General features: G+C 44.7%; 1 protein-coding gene across 1 annotated transcript in view; it reads left to right on the forward strand.

Moving 5' to 3' along the window:
- Window positions 1–26634, forward strand: part of LOC143923499 (nuclear factor 7, brain-like) — a 744238-nt gene that overhangs the window by 570580 nt on the left and 147024 nt on the right. The window lies entirely within an intron of this gene.

The raw sequence follows: 26634 nt of genomic DNA on the forward strand, positions 1-26634 counted from the left end.
GCTTTAACTGGTAATTGCGCCGTCATGCAATGTTGTACCCAAACGAAACTGTGACTGGCAGTGAAGAGTGAAATAAAAAATTTACTTAGAAATCCTGAAGGCGGTGCTTGGTTTTTGGGGTCCCGTACGTGGCTAGGCTCCCAAAAAGTCTCACACATGTGATATTCCCATACTCAGCAGAAGCAACAGAATGTATTTTGGGGTATAATTCTATATATGCCCATGGCATGTTTGAGCAATATATCCTTTAGTGACAACATTGTGCAAAAAAAATTTTTATTTTTCCTGCAACTTGTGTCAAAATATAAAATATTCCATGAACTCGACATGCCTCTCAGCAAATAGCTTGGGGTGTCTACTTTCCAAAATGGGGTCATTTGGGGGGGGGGGGGTTTGAACTGTCATGGCATTTTATGCACAACATTTAGAAGCTCATGTCACACATCACCCACTCTTCTAACCACTTGAAGACAAAGCCCTTTCTGACACTTTTTGTTTACATGAAAATTTTTTTATTTTTTTTGCAAGAAAATTACGTTGAACCCCCAAACAATATATATATATATTTTAAAGCAAAGGCTCTCCCTCCGTGCCCTATCCTGCAGAGCCTGCATGCTGAGCCCCTTACCCCCGTCGTCGCTGTCTCCCGGAGCTCCGTGCAAAGCAGGAAGCAGGAACCATTGCCACGGGGACGACCTGATGGACCGGGACGAGCAGAGCCGAGTCTGGTTCGGCGGTCTGGCCGAGGGGGTTCGGTGTCCCGAGTGGATTCCCGGAGGAGCGGAGTGGCGGTGTCCGGCGCCCTCTGGTGGCGAAGGAAGGGTAAAGCGGTAATAGGAGTCTTCGTTCTGCTGTTAATGAAGTGCTTGGTCGGAGAAGTGAAAATCACAGGAGCAGGTATGAAACAATAACCACATACAGCTGAAAGAACTTTACAGAGAGATCTCAGAGAGAGGAAGAGAGAGAGAGAAGTTGTGGTATGTGGAATATAGAGTCAGCTAATGATGCACTGAAGAACTTTCTCTTTTTTTTCTATATTGAACAAATGGCTAAATGGTTATGGCTATTAATACCCTCTTTAAGTGCTTGAAAGGAGAATATAGCAGAAGTTGATCTCGCAAATAATCTGTGCTGTGCTGAGAAGTCTGTAGTGACCGACCTGGGAAAAAATAAATATATGGCTATCTGTTATACGCTAACATAGCAAATAAGAGAGACTCTGAGTGTGACAAAGGGACACTAAATTGGTGTTTCTTTTTTTTTTTTTTCTCTGCTGTATTGGACTATTCCTGCAAATGACGGTAGCAACCTGGTTAACATGCTCAACACGAGAATGTGTACAAACGAGTATAATGTAATGCTGAGGAGTAAATGGTTCGTAAATTGTTCGTTATCATGGGAAAAGTCTACTGAGTGCAGATACTGTGTGTTTGGCACTGGCTGGCCTAGTCCTATGCTAAAGAAATATACATAAATCAAGCTGCAATAAGACTAAAACTATTTTGTTAAGGAGTCTCCTTATGACAAATGAGGACTGAGCTTGGGTCTGAAATTATATATAAATATAAACTGAAATCACATTAATAAAAATAAATATAATAGAGACTATAAGCTGACAAACAGTGACATAAGGGTGACACCTTACTTCTGGGGGTTCGAGCAGATACTCAGATAATGAAGGGGAAGACACCTAAGACCGGAGCAATTTCTAAATCACCCTGGCGGAGCCTGGATGTGAGCCCCGGCTCCATGAACAAATTTGTTACGCAAACGGGGGGTTCAGAGAAACAACAACTAGAAAAGCAATTGCAAACAAGAAGTTCTCAAGCAGAAAATAAAGACAAAAGGAGAAGGAAAAGAGGGAAAGAAAAAGACAACAACCTCAAAATAACAAGCCCAAGAGTGCACGCCGGAGGTGGAGACGGATCAATCAGTTGATTTAGATCACGAAACAGAGGAAATACAGTCTATACAGTCTCACTCGCTGCAGCTAGAAAACCCCTCAGCATTACCTACAAAAAAAGAAATAATTTCAATGTTTGCAGCATTGGAAAATTCCATGAAAAAGTAAATGGACAGAGTACATAAGAATCTTGCTCATGTACTGGATCGGGAAGAAGAAATGAAAAAAAAAGTGGAGAAAGAAGCAAACATAATAAAGAAATTAGAAGCTGAAGTAATTTCGTTAAAAAAAGTTCAACAAGAGCAAGCATATAAAATAGAGGATCAAGAAAACAGGGATAGAAAGAAAATTATAAGAATACGAGGCGTCCCGGATACTGAACAGCAAGAAGATTTAACAGAAATAATAAAAAGGATATGTAATCCATTGATGAATAAAGATATAACAAATCCAATAAACATCGAAAGGCTGCACCGCCTAAAGAAACCTAAAGAATTGTCGCAGGATATCCCTCGGGACATAATAGTGTGTTTCCAGCAGAAAAGAAGATAAGAATCAAATTTGGAAAAACATAAGAGTAAAAACACCAATTGTATACGAAGGAAAGAATATACAGATATACAGATATTCCAGGATCTATCTCCAGATACTCTGAAAAGAAGAAGAGCACTAAAACCGCTATTGACAGTTTTGAATGAGAACGGGGTGCAGTATAATTGGGGGTTCCCTGCATGCCTAATAGGCAGGAAGAACGGACGGACTGGGAGATTGAGACATATTGAAGATGTAACAGAATTTTGTAAAGAACTGGATATCCCAGTCCCAAGTATGGGGGCGTAGTGGGGTGGCGCGAGGGAGGCGGCCGGGGGAGAGTGAATCCTCCCCCCTCTTCGGTAATAGGAGGGGGAGGATTGGTGATAGCAGCCGACAGGCTGAACTGCATGATCTTCTAGTAATACCCCGGGGCTGTCTTCCCCTTCCGTCCCCCCCTCTCGCTCTCCCCCCTCTCGCTCTCCCCCCTTCCGCTATGGGGGGGGGAAGGGGAGGGGATGGGGAGGTAGTGGGGGGGGAATGGGATCCTCCGGGCATGTCTAGTATTCATCTCGCAAGTAATAGGCGAGATGGATGGTGAAGTGGCCGAACAGAACTCCACCCTAGGATATAGGGATACAAGGAACAAAGAGGTTCCGGAGAAATTATCCCAGACCAAGGGGTCAAAATTACATCAAATGACGGGATGGGAATGGGAGAGGGGGGGAGGGAGGGAAAGTGGGTTGGCCCGAATCCAATAAGAGAAATAGGAAAGATTTTAGTAGTATCGGATGGCAGAACTTAAGATAGTAACATACAATGTGAGAGGAATGAATTCTCCAAGGAAAAGGTTTAATATTTTTGAAGAACTGGAGGGCTATCTTGCTGATATTGTTTTTTTACAGGAGACACATCTAGCCCTGGATTCCAACATTCGGATTGATACGGGAAAATATCCAACCTGGTATTATGCTGATTCCCCGATTAAGGGAGCTAGGGGGGTAGCAATTGGGTTTGCAAAAGCCGTCGGGTGGAAGTTAGATGAGATGAAGGTGGACCCGGAAGGGAGGTTTTTATTCTTAAAGGGTAATATATTAAGACAAAAATACACATTAATTAACATTTATTGCCCCAATAAGGCCCCAAAAAAATACCTAAATGGGATATTGAAAATAATAGAGAAATATAAACAAGGCCATGTGATCATAGCAGGGGATCTGAACTTTACCATGAAGCCCGAAATAGATGGTACATCAGTTATTTCCCTCCAAGAAATTAAACAACACAGAATATAAAAAAAAAAAATTCACACACAACAGCTCGTGGATGCCTGGAGAGCATGCAACCCGATGGAAAAGGATTATACATATTACTCCCCAGTTCATGACACCTATGCAAGACTGGACTATATAATTCTAGACCATGAAACATTGGAAATGCTGGTCCAGATAGGTAACATTACGATATCGGACCATGCCCCGGTGATAGCTAAAATTAGGAAGTGGGAAAAGGAGCCTAGAAGGGGGACTTGGAGACTGAGGCCGCGTACACACGGGCGGACTGTTCGCCCAACTTTGTTCGTCAAACAATCCGACAAACAGTCCGCTCAAAATTTGCATGAACGGACTTGACCACACACGATGAACGAACAGTCCGCTGAAAGCGTGCGCGATGACGTGAACGGCACGTACGACGGGACTAGAAATACGACGTCCAATACACTGCAATGCAACCTTCGCCGTGTAAATCCTTTCTGAGCATGCGCGAAACTTAGTTTGTCGAACAAGCCTACACACGAGCGGACTGTCCGCTCAAACCAAGTTTCAGCGGACTGTCTTACGGGAATTCCGAAAAACTTTGTTCGTCAGACTGTCCGCTGAAACTGTCCGCTGAAGCCCACACACGAGCGGACTGTCCGCTGAAACACTGTTCAGCGGACAAAGTTGGGCGAACAGTCCGCCCGTGTGTACGCGGCCTTAATGAGGCGTTGATTGAGAACGAGGACGTTGAGAGTAATATAAAAACAGAAATAGAACAATATTTTAAAATAAATGGCACCACAGAAGTCTTCAATGCCACCTTATGGGAAGCGCATAAAGCCCTAATTCGAGGGAAGTTAATTAGCATAGGCTCGGGAAAAAAAAATAAAGCGAAGTAAGATACGATAACTTAAAAAAAGCACTTTATGAGTTAGAACAAAAACATAAGAGATATCTAGATAAAAAGACATACAAGGAGATCATCCAAAAACGTGCACAATTAAATGATTTGATAGAGCAAAAACAGAGAAGTGTGTGTATAAAAATGTAGCTAAAGAAAGATAGCTGTGGGCTAATAAGACGGGGAAACACTTAGTAAGAATAGCTCGGGAAAAAAAAGCTTTAAATTATATTGAGAAAATTAAAGATGAATATGGGGAAGTAAAATTTAGAACGTCAGAGATCGCAGAGGCCTTTAAATCATACTATAAAACCTTATATTCAATAAGAAGTAAAGAGTCAGGGGCACAAAAGGAGCAAAGGAAAATCAAAATTCAGCAATACTTAAGTGAAACAGATTTACCTAAAATATCAGAAGAAAGGGCCAAAAGTTTAGAGGGGCCAATTAGGCCAGAAGAAATATATAAAGCAATAAAAGAAACACCGAATGGGAAAAGCCCAGGCCCGGATGGTTTCACAATCAGGTATTATAAGAAATGTAAACATCAATTGGTTCCTAAATTATGTAAATTTTGGAACAGACTGGGTGAAGATGAGAGTATGAGGAAAGAGGCCTTATTGGCAAATATAACAGTTATTCCGAAACCAGGTAAGGATGAATCCATCTGCTCCAATTACCGGCCAATAGCTTTGTTGAATGCAGATACAAAGTTATACGCGAAGGTATTAGCAACAAGAATAAAGAACTTGATGCCGGAATTAATAAATGGGGATATTTATATATATTTATAGATATTACAGCGCAATCACGTTGGCAAGAATGGTGGAATAGGCAAATGTGTACACAGAAAAGAAGTGGGTAAAAATGGAAGAATCACTAACAGGCACACAATTAAAAAAAATTATCTGGATCCCACCAAAATTTAGATTTAGAATGGGCACGAATAAGGCACACGAAATCACGATAATAACATAAAAAATATGGAATGCACTACATCGGAGAAATAAATGGGTTTATAATTCTCCATTAATTCCACTAGAGGGCACAGATTTTTTTACTCCAGGAAACGGCACTCAATTAGGTAAACAAATGGAAAATATACAATTAAAAGATATAACTTCACGCGGTAATTTGATGTTAAAACAAGATATACTTAAGAAGTATGGATGGAAAAATTTAAAGGAATGGGAGTATGTACAGATTCAACACTTTGTTAGTTCAATTCCAAAACCCATAAGATATGAGAATACTTTAAGCCTACGTACACACGGTCGGAGATTTTGCCAACCAAATCCGTCGGATTTTGCCTGTCGGATTTAGTCCGACGGATTGTGTCCGAAACTGTTGCATACACACGGTCGGGCCAAGTTGTCTGATTTCGCGGTTGTCAAGAACGCGGTGACATAAGCCGTGTATGGCGGGACTAGAAAAAGGAAGTTCAGCACCACGTCCGGCACCCTTTGGGCTCCATCTGCTGATCTCGTGTTTTAGTAGAAGGTTGGTGAAAGACGATTCGCGCTTTTCAGATTAGTGATTCAGATCGCTACTGCTCTTCAGTTTGTGCTTGTCTTTGCGTATCTGATAATCAGTGCCTGCAGTCATTAAGTATTTGCTTCTCATTGTGGACTCTATCTTGGTATAGTACGCTTTGAAAGGCATTTTTTATTGTCTGCTTGCTTCTGCTATTCAGGTCGTCCTTTCAGGCCTTGCTGTTTAGCGTTGCTTTCTGGTGTCCGTTCTAACCAGTCGACCGTTTTCAAAACATGTTTTGTCTACGTACTCATCGTACAGTTTGTGCTGTGCAGGGGTTCTTACTTTGACTTTGACACAAGCCAAAGGGCTTGTGTCAAAGTCAAAGTAAGAACCCCTGCACAGCACAAACTGTACGAAGAGTACGTAGATGAAACATGTTTGGACGACCAAGAATTGGTTGCGCCAGCGTCACCAGTTCTCCCACATGCCTTTGCTCCGTGAGATCCGCGAGAATAATCCTGATCATTTCTGGATTATTCTCAGGATGACGGACCCCGTTTTTCACTGTCTGCTGGCTTTGCTGTCACCTTATATCACCAGGCAGGATACCTGCATGCGGCAAGCCATCACTCCGGAGCAGAGGCTCATCACCACGTTGCGCTACTTGGCGACAGGGAGAAGCCTTCAGGACCTCAAGTTCTCTACAGGCATCTCCCCCCAGGCTCTGGGGATCATTATACCAGAGACCTGTTCTGCCATCATTCAGCTCCTGCTGAAGGACTATATTATGCTAATTTTTAACCTTAAACATCACATTCTATGTATTTCATGATTGCTAATGTCTTGCATTTCTTTCCTCATTCCCTAATTACCATCATTGCAATATGCTCTAATTCATATGCTCTGCCCCTTTGTCCTCATGCGGATTTGCCTCACTAACTTCCCCACCATGCTCTTCTTGGCCCTTAAAACTATAGTCTAGTCACTTGACAATGTCACACCTTTTTCATGATCACATTTATGGAACAATTCACCAAAGCATGTAGTGTAAGGGCCTCAATACTTTCAAATGCTATTTTGATTTTTAACACATTCATTTTCTTGCTATGTAATAGCAGAATGTCAAAATGTGCTTCCATTTTGTTATTATGACACTTCTTACCTGTCCGGTGGGCTGCCAATAGTGTAACTAAGGAGGGGCTTCACAAAGTATCACACATTATTTAGGCATTCAGCTCTCAATCAAGTGTAGAGGGTTACCTCTCCTAAACATCCCCCCTCATTTTTTATCAAGGGCCCATCAGATGGGGGGGATGGGGGGGTTAGGACTCTCATAAGGGGACCTTATACTTTAGGCTTTAAATACTCATTTAAAAAAAGGTTATACAAATTTTGTCCAAAAATGTGGGTGTCTAATCTGCATGCAATGTTGATTTGTAAAATTACTAGTTTTTTTTCTTGTGTCACTACACAGTGTCCTTCAACGCAACAGGAATGGCAGACTGTGGCCTCCCACTTTGCCATTTTTCATCAAGTTGTGCCTTTTTCAGCATCAGTGCAAACCCAAGTTCAGAGCGAGATGAGGGGACAGTCTCTTCTTCAGATAATCTTATTATGTTGTGGGTCTGCTACACACACACCTTATTTTTGTTAACTAATGTATGTAGTGCATTACTGATCTAAATCATGCTCATTTTCAGCACCCTGGCAGGAAAATGGCATGGTTGTCCAAATTTACACATCACTGTGGGTGCTTTTTACTAAAGGCACATCCACTATGCACTACAAGTGCACTGCAAAAGTACACCTGAAACTGCACTTGGAGTGCAAAGTGGAGTTGCCTTTAGTAAATCGCACTCCTTCTCAGCACAAACTCAAATTTCACTACAAATACATTTTAAGCCCAATGAAAAAGGAAGCCACACATTGTTGAAAATTCAACTTTTTAATACAAGCACATTCATATGTGCGTTTACTAAAGGTTTTTACAACAAACCAAGATATTTTGGGTATCCAAAACCCAGTTTAATCATATTTATTTTTTACTTGTTTTTTTGTGTAAACAGGCATGTATCAAACCGTAAAATACAGAACACAGGAACTTAGAAAGTTCAACTTGGAAAAGTGAAGACAATATCAGACATGAGTATGTACAAACTGGGCTGATATTGCCTCCATCACATGGGGTGTGACCCCTGAAAAATACAAATTTGGAAGATGCACACAGTGTGTCAACATGTGCTATCTCCCATCATGGGGGATCAATGTACATAGAAAAAATATATACCGTATATACTCGAGTATAGGCCGACCCGAATATAAGCCGAGGCCCCCAATTTACCCCCAAAAAACTGGAAAACTTATTGACTCGTGTATAAGCCGAGGGTGAGACATGGCTGTCCATCCCTGTGTGTCCGTCCATCCCTGTGTGTGTGTCCGTCCATCCATCCCTGTGTGTGTGTCCATCCATCCATCCATCCCTGTGTGTGTGTCCGTCCATCCATCCCTGTGTGTGTATCCATCCATCCATCCATCCCTGTGTGTGTGTGTGTGTGTGTGTGTGTGTGTGTGTATCCATCCATCCATCCATCCATCCCTGTGTGTGTGTGTGTGTGTATCCATCCATCCATCCATCCATCCCTGTGTGTGTGTGTGTGTGTGTGTGTGTGTGTGTGTGTGTGTTTGTGTGTGTGTGTGTCCATCCATCCATCCATCCCTGTGTGTGTGTCCGTGCAGCCTTGTGTGTGTGTCCAGCCTACCTGTGTCCCGAGCCTCCGTCCCGAGCCGCCGTCGTCCCGAGCCTCCTCCGTCCCGAGCCTCCTCCGTCCCGTGCCTCCTCCGTCCCGTGCCTCCTCCGTCCCGTGCCTCCTCCGTCCCGTGTCGTGCCGATGGATCGCCGCTCCAGGATCGCCGCTCTTCTCGGCGGCCATTCTACAATTCAAAAGCCGCGCCTCCGCCTCCGCCTGTGATAGGCGGAACACTCAATTTCCCAGCAGCCTGTGTTCCGCCTATCACGGACATCCTCTCATCCTCGTCCGTAGTATGAGAATGAGCGGATGTCCGTGATAGGCGGAACACTGACTGCTGGGAAATTCAGTGTTCCGCCTATCACAGGCGGAGGCGGAGAAGGAGGCGCGGCTTTTGAATTTTAATGTCCGCCGTCTGTCTGCTCGATACGCTGATCGAGCAGTCAGACAGCGGTGACTCGAGTATAAGCCGAGGGGGCACTTTCAGCCTCAAAAAAGAGGCTGAAAATCTCGGCTTATACTCGAGTATATACGGTAAACTGCGCTCAGGAGAGAATTACATGTGAAAAATACAAAAATAAAGATACAAATAAATAAAAATGAACACAAACTATAGGCAGCAGCTCTGAGTGAGATACAAGCACTGAAATAAATGGAAAATATGGAAAGCTGCGCCAGTACCAATATATAATAAAACTAACTGTATAAAATGAAAATATATAGAGGGTATATGGCTCTCATACAAAATAAATGCCTAAAGAGCAATCACCCATTGTGCATATAGCAAACACAAAGAAATATTTAAGTAAAGAACATGTAGTCCATGTGAAATGTAAAACTGCATGTAAAAATAAAAGTGAAGGTAGAAAGATTTTTTATAGTCCAATAAGGTGTTCCAATGTAAAGGCGATTAACATGTCACCACCGTGAATCCACACAAAGCTGAAGATCTGTGCCCGTCACCGGATAAGTGATGCGCTTACCAAAAATATGGACAATAACAGCCTTATTGACACTAGTCCGCGGCAGGGTAATGGAACATCAAATCACAGTACTTGCATCCAAAATGGCCCTTAACGTAGGTATATGGCGATACCCCAGCCTTTAGAGCTCCAATGGTCAATGGTCACATATATCTCCGGTAACACCATTAAAGAAAAAGAGATGCCTCCATAGCGTAAAAACGTTTGGGTAATTTATTAAATAAAAGAATCACACTTACATGAAATAACTTTAAATTAGCATCGAAAGCGGAACTGAACAACGCCGGCCGGCATTCAAACAAAGCGTCCCGTCCTCCCCTCGTAGAGCGTGGTGGCGTCACTGCGTACCTTCCCAGATGCGTTTCGTCATAGATGACGTTATCAATGGGGAACGGGCAACGCTGCGACGCACCACCTATTTATGCCCGGACCTCGTTCTGAGATGCAAGATCCGGCCTCCAGCGCCATCTTAGCTGATGGCAAAAACGGCTAATCTTCCCATAGTGAAAGGGAATACAGAATATAAACAAAGAAGAAAAAGAAAAGGATATTGCAGATCCCTGCCTAAATGTAAGTACTAATAGTGATACTAGATAATGGTCCCAAAAGCTTCCACATTAAATGCGGTGTTGGGAAAACAAAATCACAAGTAGAGATGTGAGTTCCAATATGAGACTAGAAACTCTGCACCAGTGTATGTAAACGGAACCATAAAACGTATATGTGTGAGTAAATACATAGTGATAAAAATTGAAAGTTAATGAGAAGATGTGTATATAGTAGGAATACACATGTGATGGAAACTAAAAATTACTACGGAGATGTGCATATAGTGAAGATATACATCACCAAAACCTATAAATATAATAGTAAATAAAACATATAATTATCAAACATATACAAATGTACAATGTTTGATTAAAGGAAAAATAAAATAAAATAAAAATAAAAATAAAATAAAACAAATGTTGGTACAACATTAAGTGAATATGTATACCTAAAAAAATGTGTATGTTAATTAAATAAAAATTGATATAACTGAAAGGGGAAGTTGTAGGTACAACAAACCATAACAAACGTGTACCTATAATCAAATAATTGTAGACAACAAAAAGAGAATAAAACAAAAAGGGGAATAAAAAAGTAGATGAATAATAAAATGTAAATGAATAATATACCCATCTTATAAAAATGAGCCCATAATTAGTATATGATCCCTAATTTAAAAAATATATGAATTATCACCCCCAATTTGATTATATAATTAATTATTAATTTTTTGGCCTGTTCGGCATCTCAGAGCAGGTTTACACTAAAGAACACTGAAAGATATAAAAAATACATATATAAAAAAAATGTATGAATACGCCCATACCTTATACAGTAATACTCTAAATACAATAATAATAAAGGATAAAATAAAAAAATAAGAATAATACACTATATATTAGAGTAGAACAAGCAAATTCATGAATTATCAATGAAAGCGTTAATGTCGGTATCGATGTTCAATCCATATGGAGTATATGATTTTAAACAATGGATCCAAGACATTTCGAGTCTTGAGATTCCTCTCACCAGCGGGCTACCACGCCAATGGGGCTGAAATTTATCTATTCCCAAGAATAGCGTATTTTATGGATCTTTATTGTGGGCAACCAGGTAGTGCTTGGACACAGAATGCTTAGAGAACCCTATCAAAATGTTGGTTATGTGTTCATTCAAGCGCACCTGTAGTGGGCGCTTGGTCCGACCCACATACTGTAACCCACATGGGCACTGGAGCAAATAAACCACCCCCGTGGTGGAGCATGTGATACAAGGTTTTATAACATGGTTCCGCCCCGTAGTTGTACACACAAAAGAGGTAGTACGTCTACGTGGGCAGGAATTTAGGGAACAGACCCTACATCTTCCACATTTATAGAAGCCAGTCAACTGATCGAAGAAACCATTACTTTTCTGTGGTGGATCGATGACATTAGGGGCCAATCGGTTCCGCAATGATGAGGCACCTCTAAAGACTATGCTAGGTCTCTCTGGAACTATCTCTTTTAAAGCAGCATCGCTGTTAACAATGTGCCAGTGTTTATTAACAAGTTGTTTAATCTTCTTTTGTTGAATAGAATAAGTGGTCACAAAGGGAACAAACCCTTGGACATTGTCACCTGGTGGGCCTTTCTCAGTAAGTAGTTCCTGTCTATTCATACTGGTCACTATCTTAATAGTGTCCGACAAGAAGTCTGGCTGGTAACCCTTCTCGAGGAACATAGCAGTAAGAATCTCTGCCTGAGACAGAAATCAATCAATGTACATGCTTTGGGGCTGCAACCCCTTCATCTCAGACACTTTCCACAAAACATGTACATTGATCCCCCATGATGGGAGATAGCGCATGTTTACACACTATGTGCATCTTCCAAATTTGGAATTATGCAAAATACAAAATTTTTTGTTTAAAAAGCAAAAATAAAACCCTATCTAGTTTTTTCGTTTTCACACTCTCCCCAAAACATTAATGATGTTCTTCATTTTATTTTTAACATCATTGATGTTTTGTTGTACAATTTCCAAATCCCTATTGCACTCCATTATCTCCCCGATCAAGATCTGGGCACTTTCACTGGTAAAACGGGAATCTTCCTCCACATCACCTAAAAAAAAAAAAAACAAACACACCATGTAATCCAAATATGGTGATATACATTCATGAGCTTACCGGAAGCTGTGTTCTCCGACACTCACCTGTTGTGGTGACAATTTGGCCAACCTCCACGATCTCTCCTTCTTCCTCCTCCTCCTGCTCCTGCTCCTCTGTTTCTTCTTTTGGAAGTTGCCCTTCTTTGGGAGGGGTGTGGTCCCTGGTGTCCTCATGGTCCCTGGTGTCCTCATACTTGCCGAGTCTTCTCTACCCTATGAGAAGTACTCAGGTACTCTGATGGCCTGGTGACAGGTACTCTGATGGTTTGGTGACTGGTATTTGGGTACTCTGAAGGGCGGTGACAGGTACTCATATGGACTGTGACAGGTACTCGGATACTCAGATGAACTGTGACAGGTACTCGGGTACTCAGATGAACTGTGACAGGTACTCGGGTACTCAGATGGACTGTGACAGGTACTCTGGTACACAGATGGACTGTGACAGGTACTCGGGTACTCAGATGGACTGGAACAGGTACTCGGGTACTCAGATGGGCTGTGACAGGTACTCTGTACTCTATTGGAATGTGACAGGTACTTGGTACTCTAATGGACTGTGACAGGTACTCGGGTACCCTGATGGACTGTCACAGGTACTCGGGTACTCAGATGGGCTGTGACAGGTACTCGGGTACTCATATGGGCTGTGACAGATACTCGGGTACCCTGATGGACTGTGACAGGTACTCTGTACTCTAATGGACTGTGACAGGTACTCGGTACTCTAATGGACTGTGACAGGTACTCGGGTACCCTGATGGACTGTGACAGGTACTCGGGTACCCTGATGGACCATGACAGGTGCTCGGGTACCCTGATGGACCGTGACAGGTACTCGGGTACCCTGATGGGCCGTGACAGGTACTCGGGTACCCTGATGGGCCGTGACAGGTACTCGGGTACTCTGATGGGCCGTGACAGGTACTCGGGTACTCTGATGGGCCGTGACAGGTACTCGGGTACTCTGATGTGCCGTGACAGGTACTCGGGTACTCTGATGGGCTGGGACAGGTACTCGGGTACTCTGATGGGCTGTGACAGGTACTCGGGTACTCAGATGAACTGTGACAGGTACTCGGGTACTCAGATGGGCTGTGACAGGTACTCTGATGGGCTGTGACAGGTACTCGGGTACTCAGATGAACTGTGACAGGTACTCGGGTACTCTGATGGGCTGTGACAGGTAATCGGGTACTCAGATGGGCTGGGACAGGTACTCGGGTACTCTGATGTGCCGTGACAGGTACTTGGGTACTCTGATGTGCCGTGACAGGTACTCGGGTACTCTGATGGGCTGGGACAGGTACTCGGGTACTCTGATGGGCTGTGACAGGTACTCGGGTACTCAGATGAACTGTGACAGGTACTCGGGTACTCAGATGGGCTGGGACAGGTACTTGGGTACTCAGATGAACTGTGACAGGTACTCGGGTACTCAGATGAACTGTGACAGGTACTCGGGTACTCTGATAGGCTGTGACAGGTACTCGGGTACTCAGATGAACTGTGACAGGTACTCGGGTACTCAGATGGGCTGGGACAGGTACTCGGGTACTCTGATGGGCTGGGACAGGTACTCGGGTACTCTGATGGGCTGGGACAGGTACTCGGGTACTCTGATGGACTGGGACAGGTACTCGTGTACTCTGATGGGCTGTGACAGGTACTCAAATACTCTGATTGTATATATAGATATATTGTTATATCTTTGAAACGAAAGAACGATACTAGAATTTTATCATTGTACTATTTTTGTAAGTATTATTTTCTACTTTAGTGTGTACAATAAAACACGCATTTTTGATTTACGCTGACTCAGAACTAATTAAGGAAATTCGTCTCACAATCTCAATCGGTCTTACCAGATATATATAAGAGACATTATATATACATATATTCTAATATTTTTACATTTTGGCGAATATTTTTACAGTGACTGGGGTGATTTGTGTGCCTATGTGTACCTACGTGTCAGTGTACTGTTGGTACACTTACTTGGATGTCTTCTCTCCTCTCCGTCCGGTCAAAAAGACCGCCATGAGGGGAGTGACATCACTTCCTCCTGCCTGTGTTTACACTTACACAGGCAGGGGAAGCTTCTCATTCGCCAGGAGCGGTCGCAAGGGGATGGCCAGAAACCAATAGGGTTCAGTGAGGTACAGTCTGCTATTCCTTAAGGACTGGTATAGGTCCACAATATATAGGGTTGAGGTGCACTACTGCTGACTGCTGCCCTATTCTGCAGCAGTCCTTTATCAGTATAGGGACTGAGAGTTTTGTCACAGGGTCATTTAAAAAATGACAGGCAGAGGAAGAGACAGGCCCTTCCGCAGGGGTGGTAGGGGTAGGGCAGGAGCAACAGGCTTGAGCCAAAGTGGAAAGTTGCAGAAGGTGCGTTCAATTACTTTAAAGGATGCACCAGACTTGGTTGAGTGGCTCACTCAGCCTTACTCTTCTGCACCCTCCTCATCCTCTCGATCTGCACCCTCTTCTTCACTCTCTGCTATGTGCACCCCCAAAGACACTACCACCAACAACACCACCACCACCACCACCACATACCTTCCGCTTGAGTCACAGGAATTATTTTCCGATCCATATCAAGACATTTCTAATGCGCAGCCACTCTTGGCATTGGATCAGGAAGAGGAGCACTCAGCAGTCTGACGACAGTACCCAGATCAGCACAAGGAGGTGGTTGGTCCTTACTCCGAGATCTCTACTTATAGCGGTGGGGAAGGTGACGTCGATGATGACGTGTCTAGTGATGTCACGTGGGTGCCCACAAGAGAGGAAGAGGAGGGGAGTTCAGAGGGAGATATGGACCAGCAGATAGGGAGGAGAAGCAGGAATAACTTACATTGCACAGGAGGGACAAAGCAGACTGCCAATGTATCAGGAGCGAGTCATTGACCATGTACAGTCACATCTGGCGCTCCCGGGATGCCGGCACATGGCTCCGCAGTGTGGGGCTATTTTTAACGTGTCCGCTGCTGACAATAGCGTTGCCATCTGCAATCTTTGCAGTCAACGCATTAGTCGCGGTAAGCCCAACACTCGCCTAGGGATGACCGCCTTTAAAAAGGCACATGAGCAGCCATCACCGAGCCCAGTGGGAGCAACGGAACACACAAAGCCACACTCCAGGCTCTCACCGTCCAGCCTCGTCTTCTACTTCTCCTTCTCCTCTCTCCTCACAATTGTCCTCCACTCCACCTTCCATCACGCCAAGCTCACGTTTTCTGCAAAAAGGCAGGCTTCCATGGGCCTAATGTTCGAGCGTAAAAAAATGATGACGCCGGATAACCCTCTTGCCCAACGGTTGACGGCTGGCTTGTCAGAACTGATAGCCCGCCAACTAATGCCATATAAACTGGTGGACTCGGAGGCCTTTCAAAAATTTGTGGCCATTGGAACACCACAATGGAAGGTCCCAGGAAGGAAGTATTTCTCAGAGAAGGGCATCCCAGAGCTATATGGCCATGTTCAGCGGCAAGTGAATGTATCTCTGGCACACAGTGTCGGTGCCAAGATACATCTGACCACAGGCACGTGGTCTAGCAAACACGGGCAGGGAAGGTATATCACTTTTACTGCCCACTGGGTGAACCTTCTGACGGCCGTCAAGCATATAACCCGTGGCACCGGTGTAGATTTGGTTTTACCGCCACGGATTGCATGCAGGCCTGGCTCTTCTTCTCCTCCTCCTCCTCCTACTCCATCCTCCTCCCTCTCCTCCTCGGCTGACTCCTCCTTTTCCTCTGCTAGCGTCTCTTCCGCTGCGCCGCCCAAGCTCCCAGAACCTATTCGACATGTCAGGTGAGACGTTGCCATGCTGTGCTGCGTCTGTTGTGCCTGGAAAACAAGAGCCACACTGGCCCGGCACTCCTTTCAGCTTTGCGTTCACAGGCAGATCAGTGGCTAACACCGCTCAATTTGACAGTTGGTAAAGTGGTGTGTGACAACAGTGCCAATCTGCTTAGAGCATTGAAACAGGGCAAAATTACGCACGTGCCATGCATGGCACACGTCTTAAACTTGGTCGTGCAGCGATTTCTTGTCAAATACCCTGGGGTCCAGGACATCTTGCGGCAGGCAAGGAAAATCTCGGCCCATTTCAGAAGATCTTACACGGCCATGGCTCGCCTTGCTGACATTCAGCGGCGACACAATCTGCCGGTCAGACGTCTTATTTGCGATTGCCCGACGCGATGGAACTCAACCTTCTATATGCTTGATAGGCTGCTCCAGCAGAAACGTGCAGTTAACGTCTACCTGTATGAACTCTGCGGCAGAACAGGTTCTGGGGAGCTGGGGTTTTTTTCACCGCGCCAGTGGCTGCTCATGCATGACGCATGCAGACTTCTACGCCCATTTGAGGAGATCACCAAACTGGTCAGTTGCAGCCATGGCGCCATCAGTGACATCGTACCTTATGCCTTCTTTATGGAGCGTGCATTGCGTTGTGTCATTGATCAAGCTGTGGAGGAGCAGGAGCGGGAAGATGAGGAAGTCGCAATGCTGGATGAATTGCCAGGGGGGCTACTCTATCTGAGACAAGTGAACAACAGGAGTCTGAAGAGGAGTCAGAGGAGGATGGTGCCGGGGCGGATGAGGAGGAGCAAGAAGAGCATGCTTTAAACCTTTCTGGGATCCCTGTTGTTGTGCGTGGATGGGGAGAGGAGAATGAAGAGGACGACATTATCCTGGATGATGAGCAGGAGACAGGCCACCACACCGCTTCCAGTTTAGTGCAAATGGGGGCCTTCATGCTCCAGTGTTTTAATAGGGACCCCCCGTATAAAAAGCATAAGGGTCAAGGACCAGTACTGGGTGGCAACGTACTTAGACCCCCGGTACAAACACAAAATGGCGGAAATGTTACCGCCGTCATAGAGGGCTGTCAGAATGGAGCACTTCCAGGCCTTGCTTAGAGAAATGCTGCATTCTGCTTTTGCGTGCGCTGGCAGAGGAGCAATTCCCACTCCCAGAGAAGGAGTTGCGGGTACCAATCCAACAGCGCCTGCAAGAAGAGGCCAGTTTGAAGATGTGTTGGTGACTTCGGATATGAGGTCATTCTTTCAGCCGACCCATCGACAGGTGTCATCCGGATCCAGCATCAGGGAACGCCTAGACCGTTAGGTGTCCGACTACTTCGGGTTAATGGCCGATGTGGACGCTCTGAGGAGTGATGAACCCCTGGACTACTGGCTGGGCAGGCTTGACCTCTGGCCAGAGCTTGCCCTATTTGCAATGGAACTGTTGGCTTGCCCCTCGTCCAGTGTCCTGTCCAAAAGGACGTTCAGCACAGCAGGGGGGATCGTGACCGATAAGCGTACTCGCCTAGCTCACGACAGTGTTAACTACCTCACATTTTTAAAAATGAATGAGGCATGGATCTCAGAGGAATTCAACACATGTGACCAGTAGACCCTGTATATGTCTATAAACGATTTTTTTAATCGAGCACACAGACCTTCTTTCTTCATTTGGCTCACTTCCTTGTCCAAAAAAAGCACAGAGGTTGAGCAGTATCATATTTCTACTGGGGCTGCTTATTATGAGGGGCTCCCACCATCCCTGTGCTTTGCTGACTTCCTCCTGGGGCTGCTTGTTATGAGGGGCTCCCACCATCCCTGTGCTGTGCTGACTTCCTCCTGGGGCTGTACCTCTGCTGTGCATATTATGAGGGGCTCCCACCATCCCTGTGCTGTGCTGACTTCCTCCTGGGGCTGCTTATTATGAGGGGCTCCCACCATCCCTGTGCTATGCTGACATCCTCCTGGGGCTGCTTATTATGAGGGGCTCCCACCATCCCTGTGCTGTGCTGACTTCCTCCTGGGGCTGTACCTCTGCTGTGCATATTATGAGGGGCTCCCACCATCCCTGTGCTATGCTCATTATGAGGGGCTCCCACCATCCCTGTGCTGTGCTGACTTCCTCCTGGGGCTGCTTATTATGAGGGGCTCCCACCAACCCTGTGCTGTGCTGACTTCCTCCTGGGGCTGTACCTCTGCTGTGCATATTATGAGGGGCTCCCACCATCCATGTGCTATGCTCATTATGAGGGGCTCCCACCATCCCTGTGCTATGCTGACTTCCTCCTGGGGCTGATTACGGTGCAGGTGTCAGTGCTGTATATCACGGTGCTGGTGTCAGTGCTGTATATCATGGTGCTGGTGTCAGTGCTTTATGTCACGCTGCTGATGTCAGTGCTCGCTATCACGGTGCAGGTGTCATTGCTGTATGTCACGCTGCTGCTGTCAGTGCTGTATATCACAGTGCTGGTGTTAGTGCTCTCTATCACGGTGCTGGTGTCAGATCACTCTATCACGGTGCAGGTGTCATTGCTGTATGTCACGCTGCTGATGTCAGTGCTCTCTATCACGGTGCTGGTGTCAGATCACTCTATCACGGTGCAGGTGTGATTGCTGTATGTCACGCTGCTGTTGATCATCTCCTGCACCCTCTTCTTTGCCTACTCTGACCTTCCCTCTCCTCCATTGCCTTCATGCGCTCCACAGTCCTGAATTGTCACAACAATTTCACATATAAAAAAAGAATGCTTGTAGTTGTCGATCCCAGATTCACCTCATACATGTGTTATGTCATTGGCCATGTGGTGGGACTATGTTTGCACAGCTAGTAATTATTTTGTGGCTGCAAATTTAGGTTTACAAAGTTCGCCTCCCATTGAAGTCAATGGGGCCCGTTCGCGAAACGTCCCGTCGGAAGTTCGTCCATCACTACTCAATGAACACTGGCATGTTCTAACACAATCTAAGGGCATTAGAGATATAGTCGGACCTTGCCCTATATTGTGGCTAAACGTGCAAGTAATCTCAATGATACTCTGGTTAAAACAGAATTTACCAAAACCACAAATAGGAACTGGCTAACCAATATACCACAACTTATGCCACGTACACACGACCGGTTTTCCCGTCGGAATAAACTCTGAAGGTTTTTCTGACGAAATTCAGCTGAAACTGTCAGAACCGTATACACAATCACACCAAAGTCCGATTGTCAAGAACGAGGTGACGTACAGCACGTACGATGGCACTAGAAAAAGGAAGTTCAGTAGCCAGTAGCTTCTGTCTCATACTTGTTTCAGAGCATGCAACGTTTTTGGTCTGTCGGAACAGCAGACGGACGAGCGGTTTTCCCAATAAGAATTGGTTCCATCGGAAATATTTAGAACATGTTCTATTTCTAGGTCTGTCAGAATAAAAAATAAAAAAAGTCAGATGAGGCATACACACAATGGGAACATACGATGAAAAGCTTCTGTCTGACTTTTTCTGTCTGACATTCCGCTCGTGTGTACGCGGCAATAGAGGGGTGTTCAGATGTGGAAATTGTGGTATCTGCAGATATGTGGAGTGCTCGGATGTGTTCACCAACTCTGATGGTGTTAATAAATAAAAGATTAAACAATTTATTAATTACAGCACCACTAGAGTTCTCTATATCTTGGAATGTCCCTTTAGGAAACTCTATGTGGGTAAGACAAAATGCCAATTGTGTGTTAGGATCACTGAACACGTCAAGAGCATTAACCAAATGGAGGACAATCCTATTGGACAACGCTTGGCAATATACCATGGTGCATGCACGAAAGGCCGCGTGGCCCCCCACCCCCAAAGCACCTTGTCCCCATGTTGATGAGGACAAGGGCCTCTTTCCGGCAACCCTGGCCATTGGTTGTCGGGGTCTGCGGGCGGGGGAGTTATTGGAATCCGGGGGCCCCCGGATCCCGGCCCCCCACCCTATGTTAATGAGTATGGGGTACAATGTACCCCTACCCATTCACCTGTGAAAAAAAATGTAAATAAAACACAACACACAAGGGTTAAAAATAATTTATTGCACAGCTCCGGGGGTCTTCTTCTGTCTTGGGGGGTCTTCTCGCTGGACTCCTCCGCTATCTTCTGCTCTTTAACTAGCTCTTTTAATAGCAGAGGAGCCCGGCTTTCTTCTTCGTCGCCGCCACACTCTTCTTCCGACTTCGGGGGTCTTGTCTCCCTCTTCGGTTCTTCTTGCCGGGCCTCCGCACCTTCTTCCAGCTCTTTTACAAGCAGTGGCCCGGTCTTCTATCGCCGCCGCCGTCTTCTGTTCTTCTCTTGTTCTCTTCTTGAGATGTTGACTCGTCGCTGTCTCTGGCCTTAATGACAGGGATGTGTTGCGCGGCGACAAATCAAATTTTGATGCAAAATTACTTACCGGATTGTTTGATCATGTGTACGCGGCATTAGAAATCTTCCACTGAAGAAAGGAGTTTGTCAGAGACATCAGAGCGCTGGGCACGTAAGAGTGTAAAGCAGGCATTTCCAGTACAGGAAAAAACTTTTGTGTCTTAGCAGCAAAAGAGTACTGTTTTTATGATGACTTTCTTTGCTGGAAATATTCTGAGGCAAATAATAGTTCTGTGTACCTCTGCTTTTGAACTTAGCATTATGTCTTCCAGACCTACTGTAAAGGTGCCTAAGGTGTCACCCCCAGGCGCTGGGAACCCCAGTCATGCCTCCATACTGTCATCCTCTTCAGAGAGATCAGACATGGCAAGGCAGGGTGAGTCATTGGAAGCTAGCGGTGGTGCAACTGCTTTACACACTTCAGCTCCTGTATACGTGACTGAAGAAGCACTTTGTTCTGCCCTGCAGGGCTTAGAAGGAAGATTAGCGACTTTAATCGCAATCCTCCATCCAAGTGGATAGGAATCGTCCTAGATCCCCTTCCCCCACCTTATACTCTTTACAGTCAGTGGAGGGCCCAAAGGAACTATGGGGACAAGATGAGGTATTGCCCCTTAGAGGATTGGGAAGAAAAACAAGCCGATTATTTCTTTGCGGAGGAAACGATACTTGAAGTTTCAGCTTCACAATCTGAAGTACAGAGCCTTACAGAGATGGTCTGCTCCACTTTCATGCTACCCCTAACAGAGTTAGCTGAAGGTCCGGTCTCCTCGGGTTCCCTGAAACTTTTACAGCCTTTACGTGTGTTTCCAGTACATGCATTACTAGAAAAGCTTATTTATTCCGAATGGGATCATCCGGATAAACATTTTTCCCCTCCAAAGAGATTCTCTAGTCTCTATCCTATGGAGGAAAAATTCACTAAGAGATGGAATGTTCCAGCAGTGGACGCTGCGATTTCCAATGTGAACAGAAGTTTAACTTGTCCAGTGGAAAATGCACATATGCTCAATGAGCCAACAGATAAAAAAATTGGAAGGTCTGTTAAAAACCTGTTTTTCCTTAGCAGGGACCATAACTCGGCCTGCAATAGCCCCTATAGGCATCTGTCAGTCCTTAAAGGACCAATTTACAGATGCTCTCAAAGAGCTTCCTGCACAACAAGCTCAGGATTTGGCCGAGCTACCTAGGGCATTATGCTTTGCCATAGATGCTATAAAAGATTCTATTCACCAGGCTTCACACCTAGTACTTGTACTTATACACATGCGAAGGACCCTTTGGTTAAAGGGTTGGTCAGCTGAAACACCTTGTAAGAACCTTCTAACTAGTTTCCCCTTTAAGTGAAAATTACTATTTGGTAAAATTTGTTTGGATAAATACATTCAAACAAATTCCAGTGGAAAGAGTACTTTTTTGCCAGTCAAAAGAAAATATAAACGTCCTTCATTTAAACAAACTTTTTTTCCCACCCCAAGGGCCTCTACCTCTAGGCAGGGGCGACGGCCTCCACCGCCAGAGTCTACGGGAAGATCCCAGGGTCAAACCCAGGCACAAAGGAAGACCTGGGGCCGCAAGCCTGCAAAGCAGAACACCAAGGCCTCACCATGAAGCGGCATCCCCCCTCACCAGGGGGGGGGAAGACTTCTGAGGTACTCAAAAGTCTGGCAAGAGGAGATTCAGGACAAATGGACTCTCTCCACAGTATCCCTAGAATACAAGCTAGAATTTCGAGAGTTTCCACCATCCCGTTTTCTGATATCAAACGTTCCCAGGGATCCAGGCAAAAGGAAATCCCTGTTACAAGCATTAGACCGATTATTGGCTCAAGGGGTGATCATACAGATTCCCAAACAAGAGCAAGGTTTGGGGTTCTAATCAAACCTATTTATGTTGCCAAAGCCAAATGGGGATATCAGACCAATTCTAGATCTACGGAATCGAAATCAGTTCCTGAGGATTCGTTCCTTTCGCATGGAGTCAATCAAATCAGTCGTTTCTATTGTACAAGGAGAACTTCTGGCATCCATCGACATCAGAGATGCATATCTGCAGGTCCCTATATTTGCTCCTCACCAGAGGTTTCTGCGTTTCGAAGTAGAAGAAAATCACTTTCAGTTTGTAGCTTTGCCCTTCGGGCTTGCTATAGCACCCCGGGTATTCACAAAAGTACTAGCCCCACCTCTAGCCAGGTTAAGGGCACAGGGCATAACTGTCGTGGCTTATTTGGACAATCTTTTGATAGACCAGTCAGTGGCTCGCTTGAAGCAAGGCGTAGCCATTACAAGCAGTTACCTGGAAGACCTGGGTTGGATTCTCAACCTAAAGAAGTCCTCCCTAAAGCCATTAAAGAGGTTGGAGTATTTGGGCATGATCATAGACACAGCCCAGAAAATGGTCTTCTTGCCTCCCGCAAAGATCAGCTCCATACAGGAGCTAGTGAGGATGATCAGGTCAAGGAGAAATCCTTCAATCCGCCTTTGTATGAGGTTGTTAGGGAATATGGTAGCTTCATTCGAAGCAGTTCCCTGTGGCCAATTCCATTCGAGACGGTTTCAAAACAGTATCCTATCTGCTTGGAACAAGATGATTCAAGCTTTAGATTTGCCAATGCAACTGTCCTCAAGAGTGTCACAAAGCCTCAATTGGTTACTATCCCGGAACCTGCTGAAGCGAAAATCCTTCAGACCAGTTATCTGGAAAATAGTAACAGATGCCAGCCTTTAAGGCTGGGGAGCAGTTCTAGAAAGGACAACTGTCCAGGGACAATGGTCAAGAACCGAAAGAGCATTGCCCATCAACATCCTAGAGATTCGGGCAGCATATCTGGCTCTAAGGACCCGGACCTCCAGGTTAAAGAATTGTCCTGCCAGGATCCAATCCGAAAATGCCCCGGCTGTGGCATATATCAATGACCAAGGGAGCACCAGGAGTCTCTCAGCTCAGAGAGAGGTGAACCATATTCTAACTTGGGCAGAAGAGAATGTCCCATGCCTATCAGCAGTTTTCATTCCGGGAGTAGAGAATTGGCAGGCAGACTATCTGAGTAGCCAGCAGTTATTCCCGGGGTAATTGTCTCTACACCTCAAAGTGTTTCGGGCTCTTTGCCAAAGATGGGGGACTCCGGACGTAGGCCTTCTAGCGTCCAGATTCAAACACAAAGATAGTCAACTTTGTGTTCAGGACAAGGGACCCACTCGCATACGGAACAGATGCATTGGTGACCCCGTGGGATCAGTTCTCACTGATCCCCCATTTCAGTTGCTACCATGACTTCTTTGCAGGATCAGGCTGGAAAGAATGTCAGTGATACTGGTAGTACCAGCATGGCCCAGAAGTTCATGGTACTCAGAGATCGTAAAGATGGCAGTGGAGGGTCCATGGTCCCTCCGACTAAGGCCAGACCTGCTATCTCAGGGGCTGATTTTCCATCCTACTTTGCGAACGCTAAATTTAACAGCTTGGCTATTGAGACCCACATTCTGAAGAAACGTGAGCTTTCCAGGTCAGTTATCTCTACTCTGATTAATGCTAGGAAGCCAGCTTCTAGAGCTATATGTTATATAGTCTGGAAAACTTAGGTTTCTTGGTGTGAATCCAAGGGTTGTCACCCTCTGAGATAGATTATAGGCAGAATTCTTGCCTTTCTACAGTTAGGCGTAGAGATGAAGTTGGCCCTGAGTACTATCAAGGGCCAAGTCTCAGCCTTATCAATTTTATTTCAAAGACCGCTTGCTACGCATTCTTTAGTCCGGGGTTTCATGCAATTGTGATTAATCCATCAGTTAAATCACCCTTAAGCCCTTGGGACTTAAACTTAGTTTTGTCTGTTACAAAAACAGCCATTCGAACCGTTACAGCATATTCCTTTAGTCCGTTTGACAAGAAAGCTTTTATTTTTGGTTGCTATATCCTCAGCAAGGAGAGTGTCAGAATTGTCAGCTCTTTCTTGTAAAGAGCAATATTTGATTATTCATGAGGACAGAGTGGTGTTACGCCCTCGTCCAGGCATTTTGCCAAAAGCAGTTCAGGCTTTTATCTGAATGAAGATATTGTCCTGCCTTCGTTTTTCCCAAGACCATGTTCCAGGGAAGAAAAGTCACTACATTGTCTTGATGTAGTGAGAGCAGTGAATATCTATTTGAAGAAAACTGCTATGATTCGAAAGACTGACGTCTTATTTGTTCTACCAGAGGGTCCTAAACAAAGGGCAGGCAGTGTCGAAATCCACTGTCGCTGAGTGGATTCGGCAAGTTATAATTCAAACTTATGATTTAAAGGGAAAGATTCCCCCTTTTCAAGTTAAGGTGCAATCTACCAGAGCGGTTGGTGCTTCTTGGGCAGTGCATCACCAGGCCTCCATATCTCAAATCTGCAAGGCCGCGACTTGGTCTTCAGTACATTTTATCAAAATTCTATTCAAAAATATCAAAATTTTATCAAATGGATGCAAGATGGAATGAGGATATCGCCTTCGGGAGCAGTGTGCTGCAGGCAGCAGTACAAGTCCTCAGGTCTGGGGGTTACCCTACGGGTTGCGTCTCCCTCCCCTCAAGGAGCATTGTTATGGGACATCCCACTAAGTAAATACTTGAGGCTCTGTGCCCTATGATGTCTGATAAAGAAAATAGGATTTTTAAAACAGCTTACCTGTAAAAATCCTTTTCTTGGAGTACATCATAGGACACAGCGCTCCCACCCCTCTGTTTTATGGGGTGAGAGTATATTGCTTGGCTACAAAAACTGAGTTCTCCTGGAAGGAGGATTTATATAGGGGAGTCAACTTCCTGTATTGGTTATACCAGTGTCAACACCAGTAGGTAGGCCCATAACCCATTAAGTAAATACTTGAGGCTCTGTGTCCTATGATGTACTCCAAGAAAAGGATTTTACAGGTAAGCAGTTTTAAAAATCCTATTATAACGAATTGGTATTCAGCTGCAGTCCCATGCTACTGATCTAAATCAGCGGTGTACTATTTCCCTCAGGTATCAAGAAGCCCTGGACAATTAGTCCTTCAATTGGTCGTCATCTGTGAAAATCTTTGACACATGTAGCATACAATCAGCCGAAATGGAAAAGTATGGCTCTGTGTTCAGGATAAAATCTACGTGAAATATACATGATTCATGTATTATGCGGTTTCTACATGTTTACAGCTATGTCTTGGTTGTCCATTTTAGAGTGATGACATTGTCTAACATTTTTTAAACACTATTTTATGGCGCTTAGGAGGGTATTTTTCTAACTTTAAATATTTTTTGCTTTAATAAGGTCTATGTGGCATATGAATACCATGGTTTGGTACTCCATTTAAACTACTTGTCCCTTCCAACCCCCCCCCCCCCAACTTTTTTTCTTTTGCTCTTTACATGTAATTTTGAATGTGGTGCCATATCAAACGTGGTGTGTCTCAATTTGCACCACAAATAATTTTGTGTCTATGCGTTGATATGCATTTTACAAGTGCGCTTAAAACACACATCAATCAATGCACTCGTGTAAATTAGCTCTGTTGCTGGGGAAGTATGCTGGGGAAGAACCCTTTTTTTTTTTCTTTCCACTACACGGACTTAGGCTTCATTCACACTTGTATGACTCCAAAGTGGTGCAGACTTTGATGCAACTTTGGATGGGTGCAACTTATATACGGCTTTGACCAATGATAATGAACAACTGTTGCATTGTATACCATTCAGGTATGACTTTAATGCAACTTTTGAGGGTTAACATTGAAGTCTATTTCCCTCGAGTCGCACCAAAGTTAACTAAAGGAAAAACAGAAATGGAAAGCGCAACATCAGTTACTTCACACCTTGGAAGACCTATTAGCGCTGGAAGTGACTGTTTTTTGAACCCCAAAGTTAACTAAACCCTGTTTTTAACACATACTGTTGGACATGTTAATTTGGTTGGTTAGCAGACTGGCGAGTTGA

Source organism: Lithobates pipiens, unplaced genomic scaffold, assembly GCF_037356315.1.
Source record: "Lithobates pipiens isolate NorthernLeopardFrog02 unplaced genomic scaffold, aLitPip1_a1.2 Scaffold_22, whole genome shotgun sequence".
NCBI classification, from domain to species: domain Eukaryota; kingdom Metazoa; phylum Chordata; class Amphibia; order Anura; family Ranidae; genus Lithobates; species Lithobates pipiens.